At 44.9% G+C, this 26,865-nt stretch overlaps 1 pseudogene across 1 annotated transcript in view; it reads right to left on the bottom strand.

Annotated features, from left to right (window-relative positions):
- Positions 1-26,624, bottom strand: part of LOC145789315 (ABC transporter C family member 12-like) — a 109,142-nt pseudogene extending 82,518 nt beyond the window's left edge. Inside the window, exons 1-2 of the transcript XR_014337076.1 lie at positions 26,065-26,624; positions 23,742-23,905 (exon numbers count right to left, since the gene is read on the bottom strand). The product of XR_014337076.1 is annotated as an ABC transporter C family member 12-like (transcript). The remainder of the gene's footprint in view (positions 1-23,741; positions 23,906-26,064) is intronic.
- Between the last annotated feature and the right edge of the window lie 241 nt (positions 26,625-26,865).

Here is a 26,865-nt window from a genome sequence, read left to right as displayed (position 1 = left end):
CACCTTGGGAGGGTCCAAGGTAAGTTTCGGAGACTTACGGAACTAGCATGGGACTCTCGGTTTGAGAACTAAATCAAAAAATGCACTTTTTTCACACTTAAGCTCGAAAATAAGCCGTCGGGGGGCCAAAATCGTGTAACATCAACGAGAATGTCCGAGGAACACGTCAAACATCCCGCACTTAAGCCGAAAATAGTCCGAAACGACACTTTTCTCGCACTTAAGCGTGAAAATAGTCCATCGGGGGGCCAAAATCATGTGACAGTCAAGAAACGGTCCGGGAAACACCGCAAACACCTAGGGAGGGGCCAACGCGAGTTGTGGAAACTTATGGAACTCGCATGGGACACCCGGTTTGAAAACTAAGTCAAAAAATGCACTTCCTAAACACTTAAGTTTGAAAATAGGCCATCGGAGGGTCCCCAAAATCCTGTAACAGTCAGGATTTTGGCCCGTGGAACATCTCCGACACCTCGGGAGAAACCAATGTAAGTGTTGGAAACTTACGGAATTAGCGCAGGACTTCGGGTTTGAAAACTAGGTCGGAAAAGGAATTATTTTCACACTTAAGTTTTAGAATAGTCCTCGGCGGGCCAAAATCTTGTGACAGTCAAGAGAAGGACCGGGGAACACTGCTTTAAACACCTAGGGAGGGAGTTATAGAAACTTACGGAACTCGCTTTGGACTCCCGGTTTGAAAACTAAGTAAAAAAATGCGCTTCCTAAACACTTAAGTTTGAAAATAGGCCACCGGGGGAGCCCTAAAATCCTCTAACAGTCCCGAGAAGGCCCGTGGAACACCTGCAACACCTCGGGAGAAACCAATGTAAGTATTGGAAAATTAAGGAACTAGCGCGGGAATTCCGGTTTGAAAACGAGGTTGGAAAAGGTACTATTTTCACACTTAAGCTTGAGAATAGTTCTTGGCGGGCCGAAATCGTGTAACAGTGACGAGAAGGCCCGGGGAACACCTCGAACATCTCAGGAGGGACCAATTTGAGTTGTGAAAACTTAACGAACAGGCACGCGACTGCCGATTTGAAAATTAGGTCGGAAAATACACTTTTCTAACCCATAAGCTTGGAAGTAGGCCATCGGGGGGCCAAAATCATGTAACAGCAACAAAAAGGGCCGGGAACACCACAAAAATCCTCGGGAGTGACCAACGCGAGTTGTGAAAACTTACGGAAGTAGCACGGGACACCCGGTTTGAAAACTAAGTTGGAAAAAGACACTTTCCACACTTAAGCTTGGAAATAGGACAACCGGGGGTGCCAAAATCGTGTAACAGTCACGAAAAGTACCAGGAAATGGCCCAAACACCTTGGGAGGGTCCAAGGTAAGTTTCGGAGACTTACGGAACTAGCACGGGACTCGGGTTGGAAACTTACAGAATTAGCGCAGGACTTCGGGTTTGAAAACTAGGTCGGAAAAGGAATTATTTTCACACTTAAGTTTTAGAATAGTCCTCGGCGGGCCAAAATCGTGTAACAGTCACGAGAAGGCCAGGGGAACACCTCGAACATATCAGGAGGGACCAATTTGAGTTATGAAAACTTAACGAATAGGCACGGGATTATTCAAGCTTAAGTGTGAAAAAAGTGCATTTTTTGATTTAGTTGTCAAACCGAGAGTCCTGTGCTAGTTCCGTAAGTCTCCGAAAATTACCTTGGACCCTCCCGAGGTGTTTGGGGCATTTCCCGGTCCTTCTCGTGACTGTTGCACGGTTTTGGCACCCCCGGTGGTCCGATTTCCAAGCTTAAGTGTGGAAAAAGCGTGTCTTTCCAACTTAGTTTTCAAATCAGGAGTCCCGTGCTAGTTCCGTAAGTTTTCACAACTCGCGTTGGTCACTCCCGAGGTTTTTGAGGTGTTCCCGGCCCTTTTTGCGATTGTTACATGATTTTGGCCCTCCGATGGCCTACTTCCAAGCTTAAGTGTTAGAAAAATGTATTTTCCGACCTAGTTTTCAAATCGGGAGTCTCGTGCCTGTTCGTTAAGTTTTCACAACTCAAATTTGAAAACTAGGTCGGAAAATGCACTTTTCTAACACTTAAGCTTGGAAGTAGGCCATCGAGGGGCCAAAATCATGTAACAGTCGCAAGAAGGGCCGGGAACATATCAAACACCTCGGGAGTGACCAACGTGAGTCGTGAAAACTTACGGAACTAGCACGGGACTCCCGGTTTGAAAACTAACTTGGAAAGAGACACTTTTTCCACACTTAAACTTAGAAATAGGACCACCGGGGGTGCCAAAACCGTGTAACAATCACGAGAAGGACCGGGAAATGCCCCATACACCTCAGGAGGGCCCAAGGTAAGTTGCGGAGACTTACAGAATTACCACGGGACTCTCGGTTTGAGAACTAAATCAAAAAATGCACTTTTTTCACGCTTAAGCTCGAAAATAAGGGGCCAAAATCGTGTAACAATCACGAGAAGGGAACACGTCAAACACCCCGAGAGGGACCAATGTAAGTTGTGAAAACTTACGGAACTAGCACGGGACTCCCGGTTTGAAAACTAAGTCCGAAACGGCACTTTTCTCGCACCTAAGCTTAAAAATAGTCCATCGGGGGGCCAAAATCGTGTGACAGTCAAGAGAAGGTCCGGGGAACACCGCAAACACCTAGGGAGGGACAAACGTGACTTGTGGAAACTTATGGAACTCGCATGGGAATCCCGATTTGAAAACTAAGTCAAAAAATGCACATCCTAAACACATAAGTTTGAAAATAGGCCATCGGGGCCCCCCCAAAATCCTGTTACAGTCCCGAGATGGCCCGTGGAACACCTTCAACACCCGGGAGAAACCAATGCATGTTGGGAAAACTTATGGAACTAGCGCAGGACTTTGGGTTTGAAAACTAGGTCGGAAAATGTACTATTTTCACACTTAAGTTTGAGAATAGTCCTCGGCGGGCCGAAATCGTGTAACAGTCATGAGAAGGCTTGGGAAACACCTCGAACATCTCAGGAGGGACCAATTTGAGTTGTGAAAACTTAACGAACAGGCACGAGACTCCCGATTCGAAAACTACGTCGGAAAATACACTTTTCTAACATTTAAGCTTGGAAGTAGGCCATCGGGGTGCCAAAATCATGTAACAGTCGCAAGAAGGGCCGGGGAACACCTTAAACACCTCGGGAGTGACCAACGTGAGTTTTGAAAACTTACGGAACTAGCACGGGACTCCCGGTTTGAAAACTAAGTTAGAAAGAGATACTTTTTCCACAATTAAGCTTGGAAATAGGAACACCGGGGTAGCCAAAACCGTGTAACAGTGACGAGAAGGACCGGGAAATGCCCCAAACACCTCGGGAGGGTCCAAGGTAAGTTGCGGAGACTTACGGAACTAGCACGGAACTCTCGGTTTGAGAACTAAATTAAAAAATGCACTTTTTTCACACTTAAGCTGGAAAATAAGACGTCGGGGGCCAAAATCGTGTAATAGTCACGAGAAGGCCCGGGGAACACGTAAAACATACCAATGTAAGTTGTGAAAACTTACGGAACTAGCACGAGACTACTGGTTTGAAAACTTGGTTGGAAAAAGACACTTTTTCCACACTTGAGCTTGGAAATAAGACAACCGGGGGTGCCAAAACCGTGTAACGGTCACGAGAAGTACCGGAAAATGCACCAAACACCTTGGGAGGGTCCAAGGTAAGTTGCGGAGACTTACGGAACTAGCACGGGACTCTCGATTTGAGAACTAAATCAAAAAATGCACTTTTTCACACTTAAACTCGAAAATAATCCGTCAGGGGCCAAAATCACATAACAGTCACGAGAAGGCCCGGGGCACACGTCAAGCACCCCGGGAGGGACCAATGTAAGTTGTGTAAACTTACAGAACTAGCACGGGGCTCCCGGTTTGAAAACTAAGTCCGAAACGACACTTTTCTCCAACCTAAGATTGAAAATAGTCCATCGGGGGGTCAAAATCGTGTGACAGTCAAGAGAAGGTCCGGGGAACACTGCTTTAAACACCTAGAGAGGGACCAACGCGAGTTGTGGAAAGTTACGGAACTCGCATTGGACCCCCAGTTTGAAAACTAATTCAAAAAATGCACTTCCTAAACACTTAAGTTTGAAATAGGCCATCAATGGCCCCCAAAAATCCTGTAACAATCCCGAGAAGGCAAGTGGTACACCTCCAACAACTCGGGAGAAACCAATGTAAGTTGTGGAAACTTACGGAACTAGCACGGGACTTCCGGTTTGAAAACAAGGTGGGAAAAAGTACTATTTTCACACTTAAGCTTGAGAATAGGCCTCGGCGGGCCGAAATCGTGTAACAGTCAGGAGTAGGCCCGGGGAACACCTCGAACATCCCAGGAGGGACCAATTTGAGTCGTGAAAACTTAACGAAGAGGCACGGGACTCCCAATTTGAAAACTAGGTCGGAAAATACACTTTTCTAACACTTAATCTTGGGAGTAGGCCATCAGGAGGCCAAAATCATGTAAAAGTCGCAATATGTGCCGGGAACATCTCAAACACCTCGGGAGTGACCAACGCGAGTTGTGAAAACTTACGAAACTAGCACGGGACTCCCGGTATGAAAACTAAGTTGGAAAGAGACACTTTTTCCACACTTAAGCTTAGAAATAGGACCACCAGGAGGGGCCAAAACTTTGTAACAGTCACGAGAAGGACCAAAAAATGCCCCAAACACCTTAGGAGGGTCCAAGGTAAGTTTCGGAGACTTACGGAACTAGCACGGGACTCTCGGTTTGAGAACTAAATCAAAAAATGAATTTTTTCACACTTAAGCTCGAAAATAAGCCGTCCGGGGCCAAAATCGTGTAACAGTCACGAGAAGGCCCGGGGAACACGTCAAACACACACCAATGTAAGTTGTGAAAACTTACGGAACTAGCACCGGACTCCCGGTTTGAAAACTAAGTCCGAAACGGCACTTTTCTCGCACCCCAAAATCGTGTGATAGTCAAGAGAAGGTCCGGGGAACACTTGCTTTAAACACCTACGGAGGGAGTTGTAGAAACTTACGGAACTCGCATGGGACTCCCGGTTTGAAAACTAAGTAAAAAAATGCACTTCCTAAATACTTAAGTTTGAAAATAGGCCATCGGAAGCGCCCTAAAATCCTGTAACAGTCCCGAGAAGGCCCGTGGAACACCTCCAAAACCTCGGGAGAAACCAATGTAAGTTGTGGAAAATTAAGGAACTAGCGCGGGACTTCCGGTTTGAAAACGAGGTTGGAAAATGTACTATTTTCACACTTAAGCTTTGAGAATAGTTCCTGGCGGGCTGAAATCGTGTAACAGTTACGAGAAGGCCCGGGGAACACTTTGAACATCTCAGGAGGGACCAATTTGAGTTGTGAAAATTTAACGAACAGGCACGCGACTCCCGATTTGAAAATTAGGTCGGAAAATACACATTTCTAAAGCTTAAGCATGGAAGTAGGCCATCGGGGGACAAAAAATCATGTAAGAGTCGCAAGAAGGGCCGGGAACACCTAAACACCTCGGGAGTGACCAACGCGAGTTGTGAAAACTTACGGAAGTAGCACGGGACACCCGGTTTGAAAACTAAGTTAGAAAGAGATACTTTCGACACTTAAGCTTGGAAATAGGACAATCGGGGGTGCCAAAACCGTGTAACAGTCACGAGAAGTACCGGGAAATGCCCCAAACACCTTGGGAGGGTCCAAGGTAAGTTTCAGAGACATACGGAACTAGCAAGGGATTTGAGAACTAAATCAAAAAATGCACTTTTTTCACACTTAAGCTCGAAAATAAGCCGTCGGGGGCCAAAATCGTGTAACATCAACTAGAATGCCCGGGGAACACGTCAAACATCCCGGGAGGGACCAATAATGTAACTTGTAAAAACTTACGGAACTAGCACGGGACTCCAGGATTGAAAACTAAGTCCGAAACGGCACTATTCTCGCACTTAAAAATCATGTGACAATCAAGAGACGGTCCGGAAACACCGCAAACACCTAGAGAGGGGCCAACTCAAGTTGTGAAAACATATGGAACACGCATGGGACACCCGGTTTGAAAACTAAGTCAAAAAATGCACTTCCTAAACACTTAAGTTTGAAAATAGGCCATTGGGGGCCCCCCAAAATCCTGTAACAGTCAGGAGAAAGCCCGTGGAACACCTCCAACACCTCGGGAGAAACCAATGTAAGTTGTGAAAACTTACGGAATTAGCGTGGGACTTCGGGTTTGAAAACTAGGTCGGAAAAAGTATTATTTTCACACTTAAGTTTTAGAATAGTCCGCGGCGGGCCGAAATCGTGTAACAGTCACGAGAAGGCTCAGGAAACACATCGAATATATCAGGAGGGACCAATTTGAGTTATGAAAACTTAACGAATAGGCACGGCACTATTCGAGCTTAAGTGTGAAAAAAGTGCATTTTTTGATTTAGTTCTCAAACCGAGAGTCCTGTGCGAGTTCCGTAAGTCTCCGAAAATTACCTTGGACCCTCCCGAGGTGTTTGGGGCATTTCCCGGTCCTTCTCGTGACTGTTGCACGGTTTTGGCACCCCCGGTGGTCCGATTTCCAAGCTCAAGTGTGGAAAAAGTGTGTCTTTCCAACTTAGTTTTCAAACCCCCTGTAAGTAAGTTTTCACAACTCGTGTTGGTCACTCCCGAGGTGTTTGAGATGTTCCCGGCCCTTCTTGCGACTGTTATATGATTTTGACCCCCCGATGGCCTACTTCCAAGCTTAATTGTTAGAAAAGTGTATTTTCTGACCTAGTTTTCAAATCGAGAGTCCCGTGCTGTTCGTTAAGTTTTCACAACTCAAATTTGAAAACTAGGTCGGAAAATGTACTTTTCTAACACTTAAGCTTGGAAGTAGGCCATCGGGGAGACCAAAATCATGTAACAGTCGAGAGAAGGGCCGGGAACATGTCAAACACCTCGGGAGTGACCAACGCGAGTCACGAAAACTTACGGAACTAGCACGGGACTCTCGGTTTGAAAATTAAGTTGGAAAGAGACACTTTTTCCACACTTAAGCTTGGAAATAGGACCACCGGGGGTGCCAAAACCGTGTAACAGTCACAAGAAGGACCGGGAAATGCCCCAAACACCTCGGGAGGGTCCAAGGTAAGTTGCGGAGACTTACGAAACTAGCACGGGACTCTCGGTTTGAGAACTAAATCAAAAAATGCACTTTTTTCACACTTAAGCTCGAAAATAAGCCGTCGGAGGCCAAAATCATGTAACAGTCACGAGAAGGCCCGTGAAACACGTCAAACACCCCGGGAGGGACTAATGTAAGTTGTGAAAACTTACGGAACTAGCACGGGACTCCCGGTTTGAAAACTATGTCCGCGAAGCAGCACTTTTCTTGCACCTAAGCTTGAAAATAGTCCATCGGGGGGCCAAAATCGTGTGATAGTCAACAGAAGGTCCGGGGAACACCGCTTTAAACACCTAAGGCACCAACGCGAGTTATGGAAAGTTACGGAACTCGCATGGGACCCCCGATTTGAAAACTAAGTCAAAAAATGCACTTCCTAAGCACTTAAGTTTGAAAATAGGCCATCGGGGCGCTCCGAAAATCCTGTAACGTTCTCGAGAAGGCCCGTGGAACACCTCCAACACCTCGGGAGAAACCAATGTAAGTTATAGAAACTTACGGAACTAGCGCGGGACTTCCGGTTTAAAAACGAGGTGGGAAAAGGTACTATTTTCACACTTAAGCTTGTGAATAGTTCTCGGTGGGCCGAAATCGTGTAATAGTCATGAGAAGAAGGCCCGGAACACCTCGAACCTCACAGGAGGGTCCAATATGAGTTGTGAAAACTTAACGAACAGGCACGGGACTCTCGATTTGAAAATTAGGTCGAAAAATACATTTTTCCAACACTTAAGTTTGGAAGCAGGCCATTGGGGGGCCAAAATCATGTAACAGTCGAGAGAAGGGCCGAGAACATATCAAACACCTCGGGAGTGACCAACGCGAGTCGTGAAAACTTACGGAACTAGCACGGGACTATCGGTTTGAAAACTAAGTTGGAAAGAGACACTTTTTTCACACTTAAGCTTGGAAATAGGACCATTAGGGGTGCCAAAACCGTGTAACAGTCACGAGAAGGACCGGGAAATGCCCCAAACACCTCGGGAGGATCCAAGGTAAGTTGCGGAGACTTACGGAACTAGCACGGGACTCTCGGTTTGAGAACTAAATAAAAAAATGCACTTTTTTCACACTTAAGCTCGAAAATAAGCCGTCGGGGGCCAAAATCGTGTAACAGTCACGAGAAGACCCGTGAAACACGTCAAAAACCCCGGGAGGGACCAATGTAAGTTGTGAAAACTTACGGAACTAGCACGGGATTCCCGGTTTGAAAACTATGTCCGAAGTGGCACTTTTCTCGCACCTAAGCTTGAAAATAGTCCATCGGGGGGCCAAAATCGTGTGATAGTCAAGAGAAGGTCCGGGGAACACCGCTTTAAACACCTAAGGAGGGACCAACGCGAGTTGTGGAAAGTTACGGAACTCGCATGGGACCCCCGGTTTGAAAACTAAGTCAAAAAATGCACTTCCTAAGCACTTAAGTTTGAAAATAGGCCATCGGGGCGCTCCCAAAATCCTGTAACATTCCCGAGAAGGCCTATGGAACACCTCCAACACCTCGGGAGAAACCAATGTAAGTTGTGGAAACTTACGGAACTAGCGCGGGACTTCCGGTTTGAAAACAATGTGGGAAAAGGTACTATTTTCACACTTAAGCTTGAGAATAGTTCTCGGCGGGCCGAAATCATGTAACAGTCATGAGAAGGCCCGGGAACACCTCGAACCTCTCAGGTGGGACCAATTTGAGTTGTGAAAACTTAACGAACAGGCACGGGACTCCTGATTTGAAGATTAGGTCGGAAAATACACTTTTCTAACACTTAAGCTTGGAAGTAGGCCATTAGGGGGCAAAATTATTTAACAGTCGCAAACACCTCGGGAGTGACCAACGCGAGTTGTGAAAACTTACGAAACTAGCACGGGACTCCTGGTTTGAAAACTAAGTTAGAAAGAGACTTTTTCCACACTTAAGCTTGGAAATAGGACCACCGGGGGGACCAAAACCTTGTAACAATCACGAGAAGGACCGGGAAATGCCCCAAACACCTTAGGAGGGTCCAAGGTAAGTTGCGGAGACTTACGGAACTAGCACGGGACTCTCGGTTTGAGAACTAAATCAAAAAATGAACTTTTTTCACACTTAAGCTCGAAAATAAGCCGTCGGTGGCCAAAATCTTGTAACAGTCACGAGAAGGCTCGGGGAACACGTCAAACACACCGGGAGGGACCAATGTAAGTTGTCAAAACTTACGGAACAAGCACCGGACTCCCAGTTTGAAAACTAAGTCCGAAACGGCACTTTTCTCGCACCTAAGCTTAAAAATAGTCCATCGGGGGGGGCCCAAAATCGTGTAATAGTCAAGAGAAGGTCCGGGGAACACCAAGGGCCTGTGGAAACTTACGGAACTCGCATGGGACTCCCGGTTTGAAAACTAAGTAAAAAAATGCATTTCCTAAACACTTAAGTTTGAAAATAGGCAGTCGGGGGCGTCCTAAAATCCTGTAACAGTCCCGAGAAGGCCCGTGGAACACCTCTAACACCTCGGGAGAAACCAATGTAAGTTGTGGAAAATTAGAAAACTAGCGCGGGACTTCCGGTTTGAAAACGAGGTTGAAAAAGGTACTATTTTCACACTTAAGCTTGAGAATAGTTCTTGGCAGGCCGAAATCGTGTAACAGTTACGAGAAGGCCCGGGGAACACCTCAAACATCTCAGGAGGGACCAATTTGAGTTGTGAAAACTTAACGAACAGGCACGCGACTCCCGATTTGAAAATTAGGTCGGAAAATACACTTTTCTAACGCTTAAGCTTGGAAGTAGGCCATCAGGGGGCCAAAATCATGTAACAGTCGCAAAAAGAGCCGGGAACACCTCAAACACCTCGGGAGTGACCAACGCGAGTTGTGAAAACTTACGGAAGTAGCACGGGACACCGGGTTTGAAAACTAAGTTGGAAAGAGACACACTTTCCACACTTAAGCTTGGAAATAGGACAACTGGCGGTGCCAAAACCGTGTAACAGTCACGAGAAGTACGAGGAAATGGCCACCTTGGGAGGGTCCAAGGTAAGTTTCGGAGACTTACGGAACTAGCACGGGACTCTCGGTTTGAGAACTAAATAAAAAAAATGCACTATTTTCACACTGAAGCTCGAAAATAAGCCATCGGGGGCCAAAATCGTGTAACATCAACGAGAATGCCCGGGGAACGCGTCAAACATCCTGGCAGGGACCAATGTAAGTTGTGAGAACTTACGGAACTAGCACGGGACTCCCGGATTGAAAACTAAGTCCGAAATGACACTTTTCTCGCATTTAAGCATGAAAATAGTCCATCGGGGGGCCAAAATCATGTGACAGTCAAGAGACGGTCCGAGGAACACCGCAAACACCTAGGGAGGGGCCAACGCGAGTTGTGGAAACTTACGGAACTCGCATGGGACACCTGGTTTGAAAACTAGGTCAAAAAATGCACTTCCTAAACACTTAAGTTTGAAAATAGGCCATCGGGGGCCCTCCAAAATCCTGTAACAGTCACGAGAAGGCCCGTGGAACACCTCCAACACCTCGGGAGAAACCAATGTAAGTTGTGAAAACTTACGGAATTAGCGCAGGACTCCGGGTTTGAAAACTAGGTCGAAAAAGGTACTATTTTCACACACTTAAGTTTTAGAATAGTCCTCGGCGGGCCGAAATCGTGTAACAGTCACGAGAAGTCTCGGGGAACACATCGAACATATCAGGAGGGACCAACTTGAGTTATGAAAACTTAACGAATAGGCACGGCACTATTCGAGCTTAAGTGTGAAAAAAATGCATTTTTTGATTTAGTTCTCAAACCGAGTGTCCTGTGCGAGTTTCGTAAGTCTCCGAAAATTACCTTGGACCCTCCCGAGGTGTTTGGGGCATTTCCCGGTTCTTCTCGTGACTGTTGCACGGTTTAGTGGTCCTATTTCCAAGCTTAAGTGTGGAAAAAGTGTCTCTTTCCAACTTAGTTTTCAAACCAGGACTCCCGTGCTAGTTCCGTAAGTTTTCACAACTCGCATTGGTCACTCCCGAGATGTTTGAGGTGTTCCCGACCCTTCTTGCGACTGTTACATGATTTCGGACCCCCGATGGCCTACTTTTAAGCTTAAGTGTTAGAAAACTGTTTCACAACTCAAATTTGAAAACTAGGTCGGAAAATGCACTTTTCTAACACTTAAGCTTGGAAGTAGGCCATCGGGGGGCCAAAATCTTGTAACAATCGAGAGAAGGGCCGGGAACATATCAAACACCTCGGGAGTGACCAACGCAAGTCGCGAAAACTTACGGAACTAGCACGGGACTCTCGGTTTGAAAACTAACTTGGAAAGAGGACCACCGGGGGTGCCAAAACCGTGCAACAGTCACGAGAAGGACCAAGACATGCCCCAAACAACTCGGGAGGGTCCAAGGTAAGTTGCGTAGACTTACGGAACTTGTACGGGACTCTCGGTTTGAGAACTAAATCAAGAAATGAACTTTTTACAAACTTAAGCCCGAAAATAAGCCGTCGGGAGCCAAAATCGTGTAACAGTCACGAGAAGGCCCGCGGAACACGTCAAACACCCCAGGAGGGACCAATGTAAGTTGTGAAAACTTACGGAACTAGCACAGGACTCCTGGTTTGAAAACTAAGTCCGAAGCGGCACTTTTCTCGCACCTAAGCTTGAAAATAGTTCATCGGGGGGCCAAAATCGTGTGACAGTCAAGACGTCCGGGGAACACCGTAAACACCTAGGGACGGACCAACGCGACTTGTGAAAACTTACGGAACTCGCATGGGAATCCCGGTTTGAAAACTAAGTTAAAAAATGCACTTCCTAAACACTTAAGTTTGAAAATAGGCCATCGGGGCCCCCCCAAAATCCTGTTACAGTACCGTGAAACAATACCTCGGGAGTTTGAAAACTAGGTCGGAAAAAGTACTATTTTCACACTTAAGTTTAAGAATAGTCCTTGGCGGGCCGAAATCGTGTAACAGTCACGAGAAGGCCTGGGGAACACCTCGAACATCTCAAGAGGGACCAATTTGAGTTGTGAAAACTTAACGAACAGGCACGAGACTCCCGATTTGAAAACTAGGTCGGAAAATACACTTTTCTAACACTTAAGCTTGGAAGTAGACCATCGGAAAATAAACTTTTTCTAACACTTAAGTGTGAAAAAAGTGCATTTTTTGATTTAGTTCTCAAACCGAGAGTCCTGTACTAGTTCCGTAAGTCTCCGAAAATTACCTTGGACCCTCCCGAGGTGTTTAGGGCATTTTCCGGTCCTTCACGTGACTGTTGCACAGTTTTGGCACCCCCGGTGGCCCTATTTCCAAGCTTAAGTGTGGAAAAAATGTCTCTTTCCAACTTAGTTTTCAAACCAGGAGTCCCGTGCTAGTTTCGTAAGTTTTCACAACTCGCGTTGGTCACTTCCGAGGTGTTTGAGGTGTTCCCGGCCCTTCTTGCGACTGTCACATGATTTTGGCCTCCCGATGGCCTACTTCCACGCTTAAGTGTTAGAAAAGTGCATTTTCCGACCTAGTTTTTAAATTTGAGTTGTGAAAACTTAACGAACAGGCACGAGACTCCCGATTTGAAAACTAGGTCGGAAAATACACTTTTCTAACATTTAAGCTTGGAGGCCATCGGGGTGCCAAAATTATATAACAGTCGCAAGAAGGGCCCGGGAACACCTTAAACACCTCGGGAGTGACCAACGCGAGTTGTGGAAACTTACGGAACTAGCACGGGACTCCCAGCTTGAAAACTAAGCTAGAAAGAGACACTTTTTCCACACTTAAGCTTGGAAATAGGAACACCGGGGTGGCCAAAATAGGGTAACAGTGACGAGAAGGACCGGGAAATTCCCCAAACACCTCGGGAGGGTCCAAGGTAAGTTGTGGAGACTTACGGAACTAGCACGGGACTCTCGGTTTGAGAACTAAATCAAAAAATTGACTTTTTTCACACTTAAGCTCGAAAATAAACCGTCGGGGGGCCAAAATCGTGTAACAGTCACGAGAAGGCCCGCGGAACACGTCAAACACCACGGGAGGGACCAATGTAAGTTGTCAAAACTTACAGAACTAGTACGGGACTCCCGGTTTGAAAACTAAGTCCGAAGCGACACTTTTCTCGCACCTAAGCTTCGTCTATCGGGGGGCCTAAAAATCGTGTGACAGTCAAGGGAAGGTCCGGGGAACACCGCAAACACCTAGGGAGGGATCAACGCGACTTGTGGAAACTTACGGAACTCGCATGAGAATCCTGGTTTGAAAACTAAGTCAAAAAATGCACTTCCTAAACACTTAAGTTTGAAAATAGGCCATCGGGGGCCCCCCAAAATCTTGTAACAGTCCCGAGAAGGCCCGTGGAACACCTCCAACACCTCGGGAGAAACCATTGTAAGTTGGAGAAACTTATGGAACTAGCGCGGGACTCAGAGTTTGAAAACTAGGTCGGAAAAGGTACTATTTTCACACTTAAGTTTGAGAATAGTCCTCGGCGGGCCGAAATCGTGTAACAGTCACGAGAAGGCCTCCTCGAACATCTCAGGAGGGACCAATTTGAGTTGTGAAAACTTAACGAACAGGCACGAGACTCCCCATTTGAAAACTAGGTCAGACACATAAGCTTGGGAGGTAGGCCATCGGGGTGCCAAAATCATGTAACAGTCGCAAGAAGGGCCGGGAACACCTTAAACACCTCGGTAGTGACCAACGCGAGTTATGAAAACTTACGGAACTAGCACGGGACTCCCGGTTTGAAAACTAAGTTAGAAAGAGACACTTTTTTCACACTTAAGCTTGGAAATAGGAACACCGGGGTGGCCAAAACCGTGTAACAGTGACGAGAAGGACCGAAAAATGCCCCAAACACCTCGGAGGGTCCAAGGTAAGTTGCAGAGACTTACGGAACTAGCACGGGACTCTCGGTTTGAGAACTAAATCAATAAATGCACTTTTTTCACACTTAAGCTAATCCGTCGGGGGCCAAAATCGTGTAACAGTCACGAGAAGGCCCGGGGAACACGTCAAGCATCCCGGGAGGGACCAATGTAAGTTGTGAAAACTTATAGAACTAGCACGGGCTCCCAGTTTGAAAACTAAGTCCGAAACGGTACTTTTTTCAAACCTAAGCATGAAAATAGTCCATCGGGGGGCCAAAATTGTCTGACAGTCAAAAGAAGGTCCGGGAAACACTGCTTTAAACACCAAGGGAGGGACCAACGCGAGTTGTGAAAACTTACGGAACTCGCATGGGACTCCCGGTTTGAAAACTAAGTAAGAAAATGCACTTCCTAAACACTTAAGTATGAAAATATGCCATCAGGGGCCCCCAAAATCCTGTAACAGTCCCAAGCAAGCCCGTGGGAACACCTCCAACACCTCGAGAGAAACCAATTTAAGTTGTAAAAACTTACGGAACTAGCGCGGGACTTCCGGTTTGAAAACGAGGTGGGAAAAGGTACTATTTTCACACTTAAGCTTGAGAATAGTTCTCGGCGGGCCGAAATCGTGTAACAATCACGAGAAGGAACACCTCGAACATCTCAGGAGGGACTAATTTCAGTTGTAAAATTTAATGAAGAGGCACGGGACTCCCGATTTGAAAACTAGGTCAGAAAAGGAGACTTACGGAACTAGCACGAGACTCTCGGTTTGAGAACAAAATCAAAAAATGCACTTTTTTCACACTTAAGCTTGAAAATAAGCCGTCGGGGGCCAAAATCATGTAATCGTCACGAGAAGGCCCAGGGAACACGTCGAACACCAAGGGCCCTACCGATGTAAGTTGTGAAAACTTACGAAACTAGCACGGGACTCCCGGTTTGAAAACTAAGTTAGAAAGAGATACTTTTTCCACACTTAAGCTTGGAAATAGGAACACCGGGGTGGCCAAAACCGTGTAACAGTGACGAGAAGGATCGGGAAATGCCCCAAACACCTCGGGAGGGTCCAAGGTAAGTTGCGGAGACTTACGGAACTAGCACGGGACTCTCGGTTTGAGAACTAAATCAAAAAATGCACTTTTTTCACACTTGAGCTCGAAAATAAGCCGTCGAGGGCCAAAATCGTGTAATAGTCACGAGAAGGCCCGGGAAACACGTCAAACACACCGGGAGGGACCAATGTAAGTTGTGAAAACTTACGGAACTAGCACCGGACTCCCGGTTTGAAAACTAAGTCCGAAACGGCACTTTTCTCGCGCCTATGCTTAAAAATAGTCCATCGGGGGGGGGCCCAAAATCGCGTGACAGTCAAGAGAAGGTCTGGGGAACACTGCTTTAAACACCTAGGGAGGGAGTTGTGGAAGCTTACGAAACTCGCATGGGACTCTCGGTTTGAAAACTAAGTAAAAAAATGCACTTCCAAAACATTTAACTTTGAAAATAGGCCATCGGGGGTGCCCTAAAATCCAGTAACAGTCCCGAGAAGGCCCGTGGAATACCTCTAACACCTCGGGAGAAACCAATGTAAGTTGTGGAAAATTAAGGAACTAGCGCGGGACTTCCGGTTTGAAAACGAGGTTGGAAAAGGTACTATTTTCACACTTAAGCTTGAGAATAGTTCTTGGCGGGCCGAAATCATGTAACAGTTACAAGAAGGCCCACCTCGAACATCTCAGGAGGGACCAATTTGCGTTGTGAAAACTTAACGAACAGGCACGTGACTCCCGATTTGAAAATTAGGTCGGAAAATACACTTTTCTAACGCTTAAGCTTGGAAGTAGGCCATCGGGGGGCCAAAATCATGTAACAGTCTCAAAAAGGGCCGGGAACACCTCAAACACCTCGGGAGTGACCAACGCGAGTTGTGAAAACTTACGGAACTAGAACGGGACTCCTGGTTTGAAAACTAAGTTGGAAAGAGACACTTTCCACACTTAAGCTTGGAAATAGGACAACCGGGGGTGCCAAAACCGTGTAACAGTCACGAGAAGTACCGGGAAATGCCCCAAACACCTTGGAAGGGTCCAAGGTAAGTTGTGAAAACTTACGGAATTAGCACGGGACTCCCGGATTGAAAACTATGTCCGAAACGGCACTTTTCTCGCACTTAAGCGTGAAAATAGTCCATCGGGGGGCCAAAATCATGTGACAGTCAAGAGACGGTCTGGGGAACACCGCAAACACCTAGGGAGGAGCCAACGCAAGTTTCACTACGGAACTCGCATGGGACACCCGATTTGAAAACTAAGTCAAAAAATGCACTTCCTAAACACTTAAGTTTGAAAATAGGCCTTCGGGGGCCCCCCAAAATCTTGTAACAGTCAGGAGAAGGCCCGTGGAACACCTCCAATAGCTCAGGAGAAACCAATGTAAGTTGTGGAAACTTACGGAATTAGCGCGGGACTTCGGGTTTGAAAACTAGGTCGGAAAAGGTACTATTTTCACACTTAGGTTTTAGAATAATCCTCAACGAGCCGAAATCGTGTAACAGTCACGAGAAGGCACACCTCGAACATATCAGGAGAGACCAATTTGAGTTATGAAAACTTAACGAATAGGCACGGGACTATTCGAGCTTAAATGTGAAAAAAGTGCATTTTTTGATTTAGTTCTCAAACCGAGAGTCCTATGCTAGTTCCGTAAGTCTCCGAAAATTACCTTGGACCCTCTCGAGGTGTTTGGGGCATTTCCCGGTCCTTCTCGTGACTGTTGCACGGTTTTGGCACCCCCGGTGGTCCTATTTCCAAGCTTAAGTATGGAAAAAGTGTCTCTTTCCAACTTAGTTTTCAAACCAGGAGTCCCGCGCTAGTTCCGTAAGTTTTCACAACTCGCGTTGGTCACTCCCGAGGTGTTTGAGGTGTTCCCGGCCCTTCTTGCGACTGTCACATGATTTTGGCCTCCCGATGGCCTACTTCCAAGCTTAAGTAGAAAAGTGCATTTTCCGACCTAGTTTTCAAATTTGAGTTGTGAAAACTTAACGAACAGGCACGAGACTCCCGATTTGAAAACTAGGTCGGAAAATACACTTTTCTAACACTTAAGCTTGGAAGTAGGCCATCGGGGTGCCAAAATCATGTAACAGTCGCAAGAAGGGCCAGGAACACCTTAAACACCTCGGGAGTGACCAACGCGAGTTGTGAAAACTTACGGAACTAGCACGGGACTCCCGGTTTGAAAACTAAGTTGGAAAGAGACACTTTTTTCACACTTACGCTTGGAAATAGTACCACCGGGGCGGGCCAAAACTGTGTAACAGTCACGAGAAGGACCGAGAAATGCCCCAAACACCTCGGGAGGGTCCAAGGTAAGTTGCGGAGACTTACAGAACTAGCACGAGACTCTCGGTTTGAGAACTAAATAAAAAAATGCACTTTTTTCACACTTAAGCTCGAAAATAAGCCATCGGGGGCCAAAATCGTGTAACAGTCACGAGAAGGCCCGGGGAACACGTCAAGCACCCCGGGAGGGACCAATGTAAGTTGTGAAAACTTATAGAACTAGCACGGGGCTCCCAGTTTGAAAACTAAGTCCGAAGCGGTACTTTTCTGAAACCTAAGCATGAAAATAGTCCATCGGGGGGCCAAAATCGTGTGACAATCAAGAGAAGGTCCGGGGAACACTGCTTTAAACACCTAGGGAGGGACCAACGCGAGTTGTGGAAACTTACGGAACTTGCATGGGACTCCCGATTTGAAAACTAAGTAAGAAAATGCACTTCCTAAACACTTAAGTTTGAAAATATGCCATCGGGGGCCCCCAAAATCCTGTAACAGTCCCGAGAAGGCCCGTGGAACACCTCCAACACCTCGAGAGAAACCAATTTAAGTTGTAGAAACTTACGGAACTAGCGCAGGACATCCGGTTTGAAAACGAGGTGGGAAAAGGTACTATTTTCACAGTTAAGCTTGAGAATAGTTCTCGGCTGGCCGAAATCGTGTAACAATCACAAGAAGGCCTGGGGAACATCTCAAACATCTCAGGAGGGACCAATTTCGGTGGTGAAAACTTAATGAAGAGGCACGGGACTCCCGATTTGAAAACTAGGTCGGAAAATACACTTTTCTAACACTTAAGCTTGGAAGTAGGCCATCAGGAGACCAAAATCATGTAACAGTCGCAAGAAGGGCCGGGAACACCTCACACACCTCGGGAGTGACCAACGTGAGTTGTGAAAACTTACGGATCTAGCACAGGACTCCCGGTTTGAAAACTAAGTTGGAAAGAGACACTTTTTCCACACTTAAGCTTGGAAATAGGACCACCGGGGGGAGCCAAAACCGTGTAACAATCACGAGAAGGACCGAAAAATGCCCCAAACACCTCGGGAGGGTCCAAGGTAAGTTGCGAAGAGCGAACTAGCACGAGACTCTCGATTTGAGAACTAAATGAAAAAATGCACTTTTTTCACACTTAAGCTCGAAAATAAGTCGTCGGGGGCCAAAATCGTGTAACAGTCACGAGAAGGCCCGGGGAACACGTCGAACACCCCGGGCGGGACCGATGTAAGTTGTGAAAACTTACGGAACTCGCACGGGACTCCCAGTTGGAAAACAAAGTCCAAAACGGCACTTTTCTCGCACCTTAGCTTGAAAATAGTCCATCGGGGGGCCAAAATGGTGTGACAGTCAAGAGAAGGTCCGGGGAACACCGCTTTAAACACCTAAGGAGGAACCAACGCGAGTTGTTGAAAGTTATGGAACTCGCATGGGACCCCGGTTTGAAAACTAAGTCAAAAAATGCACTTCCTAAGCACTTAAGTTTGAAAATAGGCCATAGGGGCCCTCCCAAAATCCTCTAACAGTCTCGAGAAGGCCCGTGAACACCTCCAACACCTTGGGAGAAAACCAATGTAAGTTGTGAAAACTTACGGAACTACCGCGGGACTTCTGGTTCGAAAACGAGGTGGGAAAAGGTACTATTTTCACACTTAAGCTTGAGAACATCTCAGAAGGGACCAATTTGAGTTGTGAAAACTTAACGAACAGAGATTTAAAAACTAGGTCGGAAAATACCCTTTTCTAACACTTAAGCTTAGAAGTAGGCCATCGGGGTGCCAAAATCATGTAACAGTCGCAAGAAGGGGAACACCTTAAGCACCTCGGGAGTGACCAACGCGAGTTGTGAAAACTTACGGAACTAGCACGGGACTCCTGGTTTGAAAACTAAGTTGGAAAGAGACACTTTCCACACTTAAGCTTGGAAATAGGACAACCGGGGGTGCCAAAACCGTGTAACGGTCACGATAAGTACCGGGAAATGCCCCAAACACCTTGGGAGGGTCCAAGGTAAGTTTCGGAGACTTATGGAACTAGCACGGGACTCTCGGTTTGAGAACTAAATCAAAAAATGCACTTTTTTCACACTTAAGCTCGAAAATAAGCCGTCGGGGGCCAAAATCGTGTAACAGTCACGAGAAGGCCCGCGGAACACGTCAAACACCCTGGGAGGGACCAATATAAGTTGTGAAAACTTACGGAACAAGCACGGGACTCTCGGTTTGAAAACTAAGTCCGAAGCGGCACTTTTCTTGCACCTAAGCTTGAAAATAGTCCATCGGGAGGCCTAAATCATGTGACAGTCAAGAGAAGGTCCGGGGAACACCGCAAACACCTAGGGAGGGATCAACGCGACTTGTGGAAACTTACGGAACTCGCATGGGAATCCTGGTTTGAAAACTAAGTCAAAAAATGTACTTCCCAAACACTTAAGTTTGAAAATAGGCCATCGGGGGCCCCCAAAATCCTGTAACAGTCCCGAGAAGGCCCGTGGAACACCTCCAACACCTCGGGAGAAACCGATGTAAGTTGGGGAAACTTATGGAACTAGCGCGGGACTCAGGGTTTGAAAACTAGGTCGGCAAAAGTTCTATTTTCACACTTTAGTTTGAGAATAGTCCTCGGCGGGCCGAAATCGTGTAACAGTCACGAGAAGGCCAGGGGAACGCCTCGAACATCTCAGGAGGGACCAATTTGAGTTGTGAAAACTTAACGAACAGGCACGAGACTCCCGATTTGAAAACTAGGTCGAAAAATACACTTTTTTAGCACTTAAGCTTGGAAGTAGGCCATCGGGGTGCCAAAATCATGTAACAGTCGCAAGAAGGGGGGAACACCTTAAACACCTCGGGAGTGACCAACGCGAGTTATGAAAACTTACGGAACTAGCACGGGACTCCCGGTTTGAAAACTAAGTTAGAAAGAGACACTTTTTCCACACTTAAGCTTCGAAATAGGAACACCGGCGTGGCCAAAACCGTGTAACAGTCACGAGAATGACCGGGAAATGCCCCAAACACCTCGGGAGGGTCCAAGCTAAGTTGCGGAGACTTACGGAACTAGCACGGGACTCTCGGTTTGAGAACTAAATCAAAAAATGCACTTTTTTCACACTTAAGCTAAAAAATAAGCCGTCGGGGGCCAAAATCGTGTAACAGTCACGAGAAGGCCCGGGGAACACGTCGAACACCCCGGGAGGGACCAATGTAAGTTGTGAAAACTTACAGCGGGGCTCCCGGTTTGAAAACTAAGTCCGAAACGGTACTTTTCTCAAACCTAAGCACGAAATAGTCCATCGGGGGCCAAAATCGGGTGACAGTCAAGAGAGAAGGTCCGAGGAACACTGCTTTAAACACCTAGGGAGGGACCAACGCGAGTTGTGGAAACTTACGGAACTCGCATGAGACTCCTGGTTTGAAAACTAAGTAAGAAAATGCACTTCCTAAAACACTTAAGTTTGGAAATAGGCCATCGGGGGCCCCCAAAATCCTGTAACAGTCCCGAGAAGGCCCGTGGAACACCTTTAACACCTCGAGAGAAACCAATGTAAGTTGTGGAAACTTACCGAACTAGCGCGGGACTTCCGGTTTGAAAACGAGATGGGAAAAGGTACTATTTTCACACTTAAGCTTGAGAATAGGCCTCGGTGGGCCAAAATCGTGTAACAGTCACGAGAAGGCCCAGGGAACACCTTGAACATCTCAAGAGGGACCAATTTGAGTTGTGAAAATTTAGCGAAGAGGCACGGGGCTCCCGATTTGAAAACTATATCGGAAAATACACTTTTCTAACACTTAAGCTTGGAAGTAGGCCATCAGGGGGCGAAAATCATGTAACAGTCGCAAGAAAGGTCGGGAACACCTCAAACTCTTCGGGAGTGACCAACGCGAGTAGTGAAAACTTACGGAACTAGCACGGAACTCCTGGTTTGAAAACTAAGTTGGAAAGAGACACTTTTTTCACACTTACGCTTGGAAATAGTACCACCCGGGGGGGGCCAAAACCATGTAACAATCACAAGAAGGATCGGGAAATGCCCCAAACACCTCGGGAGGGTCCAAGGTAAGTTGCGGAGACTTACAGAACTAGCACGAGACTCTCGGTTTGAGAACTAAATCAAAAAATGCACTTTTTTCACACTTAAGCTCGAAAATAAGCCGTCGAGGACCAAAATCGTGTAACAGTCACGAGAAGACCCGGGGAACACGTCGAACACCCCGGGAGGGACCAATGTAAGTTGTGAAAACTTACAGAACTAGCGAGTTGTTTTCTCAAATGGAAGCACGAAAATAGTCTATCGGGGGGCCAAAATCGGGTGACAGTCAAGAGAATGTCTGGGGAACACTGCTTTAAACCCCTAGGGAGGGACCAACGCGAGTTGTGGAAACTTACGGAACTCGCATGGGACTCCCGGTTTGAAAACTAAGTAAGAAAATGCATTTCCTAAACACTTAAGTTTGAAAATAGGCCATCGAGAAATCCTAAAATCCTGTAACAGTCCCGAGAAGGCCCGTGGAACACTCCAACACCTCGAGAGAAACCAATGTAAGTTGTGAAAACTTACCGAACTAGCGCGGGACTTCCGGTTTGAAAACGAGGTGGGAAAAGGTACTATTTTCACACTTAAGCTTGAGAATAGGCCTCGACGGGCCGAAATCGTGTAACAATCACGAGAAGGCCCGGGAAACACCTCGAACATCTCAGGAGGGACCAATTTGAGTCGTGAAAACTTAACGAAGAGGCACGGGACTCCCGATTTGAAAACTAGGCCATCAGGGTGGGAAAATTATGTAACAGTCACAAGAAGGGCCGGAAACACCTCAAACACCTCGGGAGTGACCAACGCGAGTTGTGAAACTTACGGAACTAGCACGGGACTCCTGGTTTGAAAACTAAGTTGGAAAGAGACACTTTTTCCACACTTAAGCTTGGAAATAGGACCACCGGGGGGGGCCAAAACCGTGTAACAGTCACGAGAAGGACCGGGAAATGCCCCAAACACCCCAGGAGGGACCAATATAAGTTGTGAAAACTTACGGAACTCGCACGGGACTCCGGGTTGGAAAACCAAGTCCAAAACGGCACTTTTCTCGCACCTTAGCTTGAAAATAGTCCATCGAGGGGCCAAAATCGTGTGACAGTCAAGAGAAGGTCCGGGGAACACCGCTTTAAACACCTAGGGAGGGACCAACGCAAGTTGTGAAAAGTTACGGAACTCGCATGGGACCCCCGGTTTGAAAACTAAGTCAAAAAATGCACTTCCTAAACACTTAAGTTTGAAAATAGGCCATCGGGGTCCCCCCAAAATCCTGTAACAGTACCGAGAAGGCCCATGGAACACCTCGGGAGAAACCAATGTAAGTTGTGGAAACTTACGGAACTAGCGCGGGACTTCCGGTTTGAAAACGAGGTGGGAAAGGTACTATTTTCAAACTTAAGCTTGAGAATGGGTCTCGGCGTGCCAAAATCATGTAACAGTCACGAGAAGGCCCGGGGAACACCTCGAACATCTCAGGAGGGACTAATTTGAGTTGTGAAAACTTAACGAAGAGGCACGGGACTCCCGATTTGAAAACTAGGTCGGAAAATACACTTTTCTAATACTTAAACTTGGAAGTAGGCCATCAGGGGGCCAAAATCATGTAACAGTCGCAAGAAGGGCCGGGAACACCTCAAACACATTGGGAGTGACCAACGCGAGTTGTGAAAATTACGGAACAAGAACGGGACTCCCAGTTTGAAAACTTAGTTAGAAAGAGACACTTTTTCGACACTTAAGCTTGGAAATAGGACCACCGGGGGCGGGCCAAAACCGTGTAACAGTCACGAGAAGGACCGGAAAATGCCCCAAACACCTCGGAAGGGTCCAAGGATAATCAATATTGCTTACCAACAACAAAATATGTTTACTGGATTTTATAATTCAGAATGGGAAAAGTGGATAATCAAATTAAAGTCACACACGGCTCCATAAAAGACAACTTTGAGGGCAGAACTTAATTTATATGACACAAAATACAACAATTATTTCGTTGTGGTGATAAAAATACCTATACAAGAATAGTAAATATAAGTTGGAAGCTAGAAGCGCACAAGGAAATAGGAATCGCACCAGAATCGTTTGATTTGAGATACATATTGGTACCATAAGATTTGGTTTGATAAGCCAAGTAATATCTTCAACTTTATCCACATGCTTCTACTTGTAAAAGGAATATTTCGGAGACATTAATTATGAATGAATTTATTACCCAATAAGCATAAACTTTTTAATGGACAACTAAACATCAATAATATCAAAAATTTGACCTTTCATGAAAAGAACTAATTTCCAAGAAGTTTGAAAAAGGAAAGAAGATCAAATTACAGTAAGAACTACACAGCAGATTCAAATCCAGCAACCAGAAACAGAGTAGTTGAGAACTACCTGATGATCTCCACATGTTCAACTTCACCACAGTAAGCAAAGAACTCATAAACAACCTTCTCCGTCGCTCTAGGAGATAGGTTTGTTACTTCTGCAGTATAACCACCAAGGTACATTGTTTGAAGGTCCAAACAAGAAAAACTTGCCTAACTGAGTGAATCTATCTGAAGCAAAAAAAAATAAAAATAGAAAATAGAAAGTCAACAACTTATGCATAGAAAGGTATTATAATCATTTAAAATCATCTTTCACAATTCAAAAGATATTATTTCCTGACCAAAAAAGGTCATTATTTGGAAGAAACAAAAGAGATAAAAATATATCAGAAAGAGATAACAATCATCATCTTTGTGCAAGCCTTACACATCTCATGATCCTAAGGTTTCATATCCCCAAGTGGTCCCACTTTAACATTATCCCATTTCAAAGACATTCTGCAATGATCAATTCAAAATAATTGGACATAACTTATCATGTATCTCCCACCATTCAGCATAATAATTTTTTTCTCAATTATTTTATGTTTCCTTAGCAAAGGTAGAAAATTGGCTCACCAACTACATGACACCAATCTCCCATGTAGTGAACTGGGGTACAACGGCCATGCCCATTCTTGGTGCAATTTATTGATGCTTCTTATAGTTTTTTTTATTTTAGAAATTTGTGTCAGAGTATGTTTGTTACAGCATCTGGTTATAGTTTATGTGACAAAAAAAGCTATAAAAAAAATTGTTTACTGGGAAGTTGGGACATGGGTATTTTTAGCTTAATTTTTTTAATAATAACTTTCAACTCGTAAAAAGCTTCACAAAACATGCCCAACACTAAATACTGTTATATTTAGCTCCAATGTGGCACTCAATGCTGTTGCAAATTGCTGCCTAATGCAAAATTTTCATTATAAAAAGTTAACTTATACTTTAAGGGACCAATGGAAGTCAAACAATGCAGCTTCTACTAAAGTGCACCAAATGGAGTAACCCACGATTCATCTTTTCTAAATTGACTATTTTCTCCTTTGGACGAAAACAGAGCCTTTTTTAGATTTTCCCTAGGGATCTTTATACAACTTATAATAATGCCTTAATCAAGTTTGACAAATTGGGTTCCTCCATTAAATTTGTCACAACACAATTATTTTCCAGTAAAAAAATTCCAAATAAAAGCAAACTGAATTTCACAAGTACAAACACTATGATTCCCAAAAGTTATCAAACATGATTTATGAATGCGAATAAATATGAAAATATAATTCATGGTCTGCTGTGTTTGGATCTTGAATTCACGCAGAAATTTGTACAGGAAACAAGAAAAGCAATGGAAAAAGTTTTATATATATATATATATATATATTTCCCTCCACAAATTCATCATCCAAACAAAGTTCAGCCAAACATATTTGATTATCAGAAATAGAAAAGGGTATCTAAAATTGATGTTATATTCCAGAAGAAACATATCGATATTATACATGAACAAGATTGTAACAATAAAAGAGAAAGTGACAAAAGTTGTGTACAGTCCTAAATATATTGGTGCATAAAGAAAGAAATCTGAAAATTCAATATCTGCAGTTTCGAAGAAACGATTTTGGAAGAAAAAGATTGAAATAGAAATATAAATAGAAACAGTTCTTGATAATGGATTCAGTTTGCAACAAACTGTGTCAATAAGTTTCAATCACCATAGATTTCTAACCCCTGAAAAGCTAATTGAAAACAAGAAAGTGAAAAGGCCCCAATTACAGAAAACAATAACAACCCAACATGCCTGCTTCTTGAATCACTTTAACACCGCAAAGGAGAGACAGAGAGAGAGAGAGACAGATGCCATATGTGTTGTCAAATATGGCAAGCGAAATAGCAGCTGCCAAGCTTGCCAAATCAGCAAAAATGAACAGCAATTTGGCACCAAATTCAGTTGAATACAAAAGAATTTAAACAGTAGGGAACCCATTTTTCAAAATCAAACCCAATTTTGAGATGAAAACAAATTTCAGAATGAAATTGAGACAAACCCAAATTCAGTTTCTCAAATTTTATTTTATTTTATTTTTTTTAATTCATTTATCACCAAATCTCAGTCAAATACGAAGACAGATATGAAGAAATTCAGATATGAACATTAAGATATGAATGAAATTGAGACAGATATAAAGAAATTGAGACAGATATTGATGAAATTGTGACAGTGACAGATATGAAGATATGAATGAAGATATGGATGAAATTGAGACAGATAAGAAGACAGATATGATATGAAAATCAGATGAACAAAAATCAATCACAAAAAATAATTAAGAAAATTTGGAAAAAAAAAATACCATGGAGGGGTTTCGATCACCGATCACCGATCTACATCAACAACCACGATCACCGATCCACATCAGCAACCACGATCACCGATCCACATCAACAACCAAAAGGGGGGTTTCGATCCACATCACACAGTGAGAGACTGAGAAGGAGACCGAGTGTGAGAGAGTGAGAGGGTCAGAGAGGGGTTTCGATGATGGAGGAGAATGGGGTGTGATTTCAGAAAATGGAGACAGAGTGGGAGAGTGAGTGAATGAGAGGGAGACAGACTTAGAGAGAGAGAGGTTTCGATCATAGAGGAGAGAAAGGAGAGACCGATCCACATCAACAACCATAGAGGAGAAGGGGGAGTGGTTTCAGATGAGGGAGACAGAGTTAGAGAGTGAGAGAGTGAGAGGGAGACAGACTGAGAGAGTGAGAGATGTTTCGATCATGGAGGAGAGAAGGGAGAAGGGTTTGAGGAGTGAGAGGTAGAGGGAGAGGATGAGGATAGATCATTCTACATGTATGGAGGCAGACGGTGATGCCTCAGTGTAATAAAGAGCCGTTGGGCTCTGTTTGGTTTGTTGGCTCTGTTTGGTTTGTTGGCGGTGGTGAATATAGCCGTTGTTGGCTAGTAACCAAACCCTACCCTCAAAATTCTAATAAAAATTCTAATAACTAAACTCTTTTAAAATTGTAATTCGAATAAAAAAAATTCAAAATTCTTTTCCAAATGTGCAACTAAACACCTAACTCAAAATTTAATTTAAAATTATTTTTAAAACTCATAACTAAATTCTTTTTAAAATTTTATTTAAAGAAAAATT

This window comes from Camellia sinensis, chromosome 1 (genome assembly GCF_055761805.1).
Source record: "Camellia sinensis isolate YWXY chromosome 1, ASM5576180v1, whole genome shotgun sequence".
NCBI lineage: Eukaryota > Viridiplantae > Streptophyta > Magnoliopsida > Ericales > Theaceae > Camellia > Camellia sinensis.
This window is presented reverse-complemented; position numbering and strand designations above follow the sequence as displayed.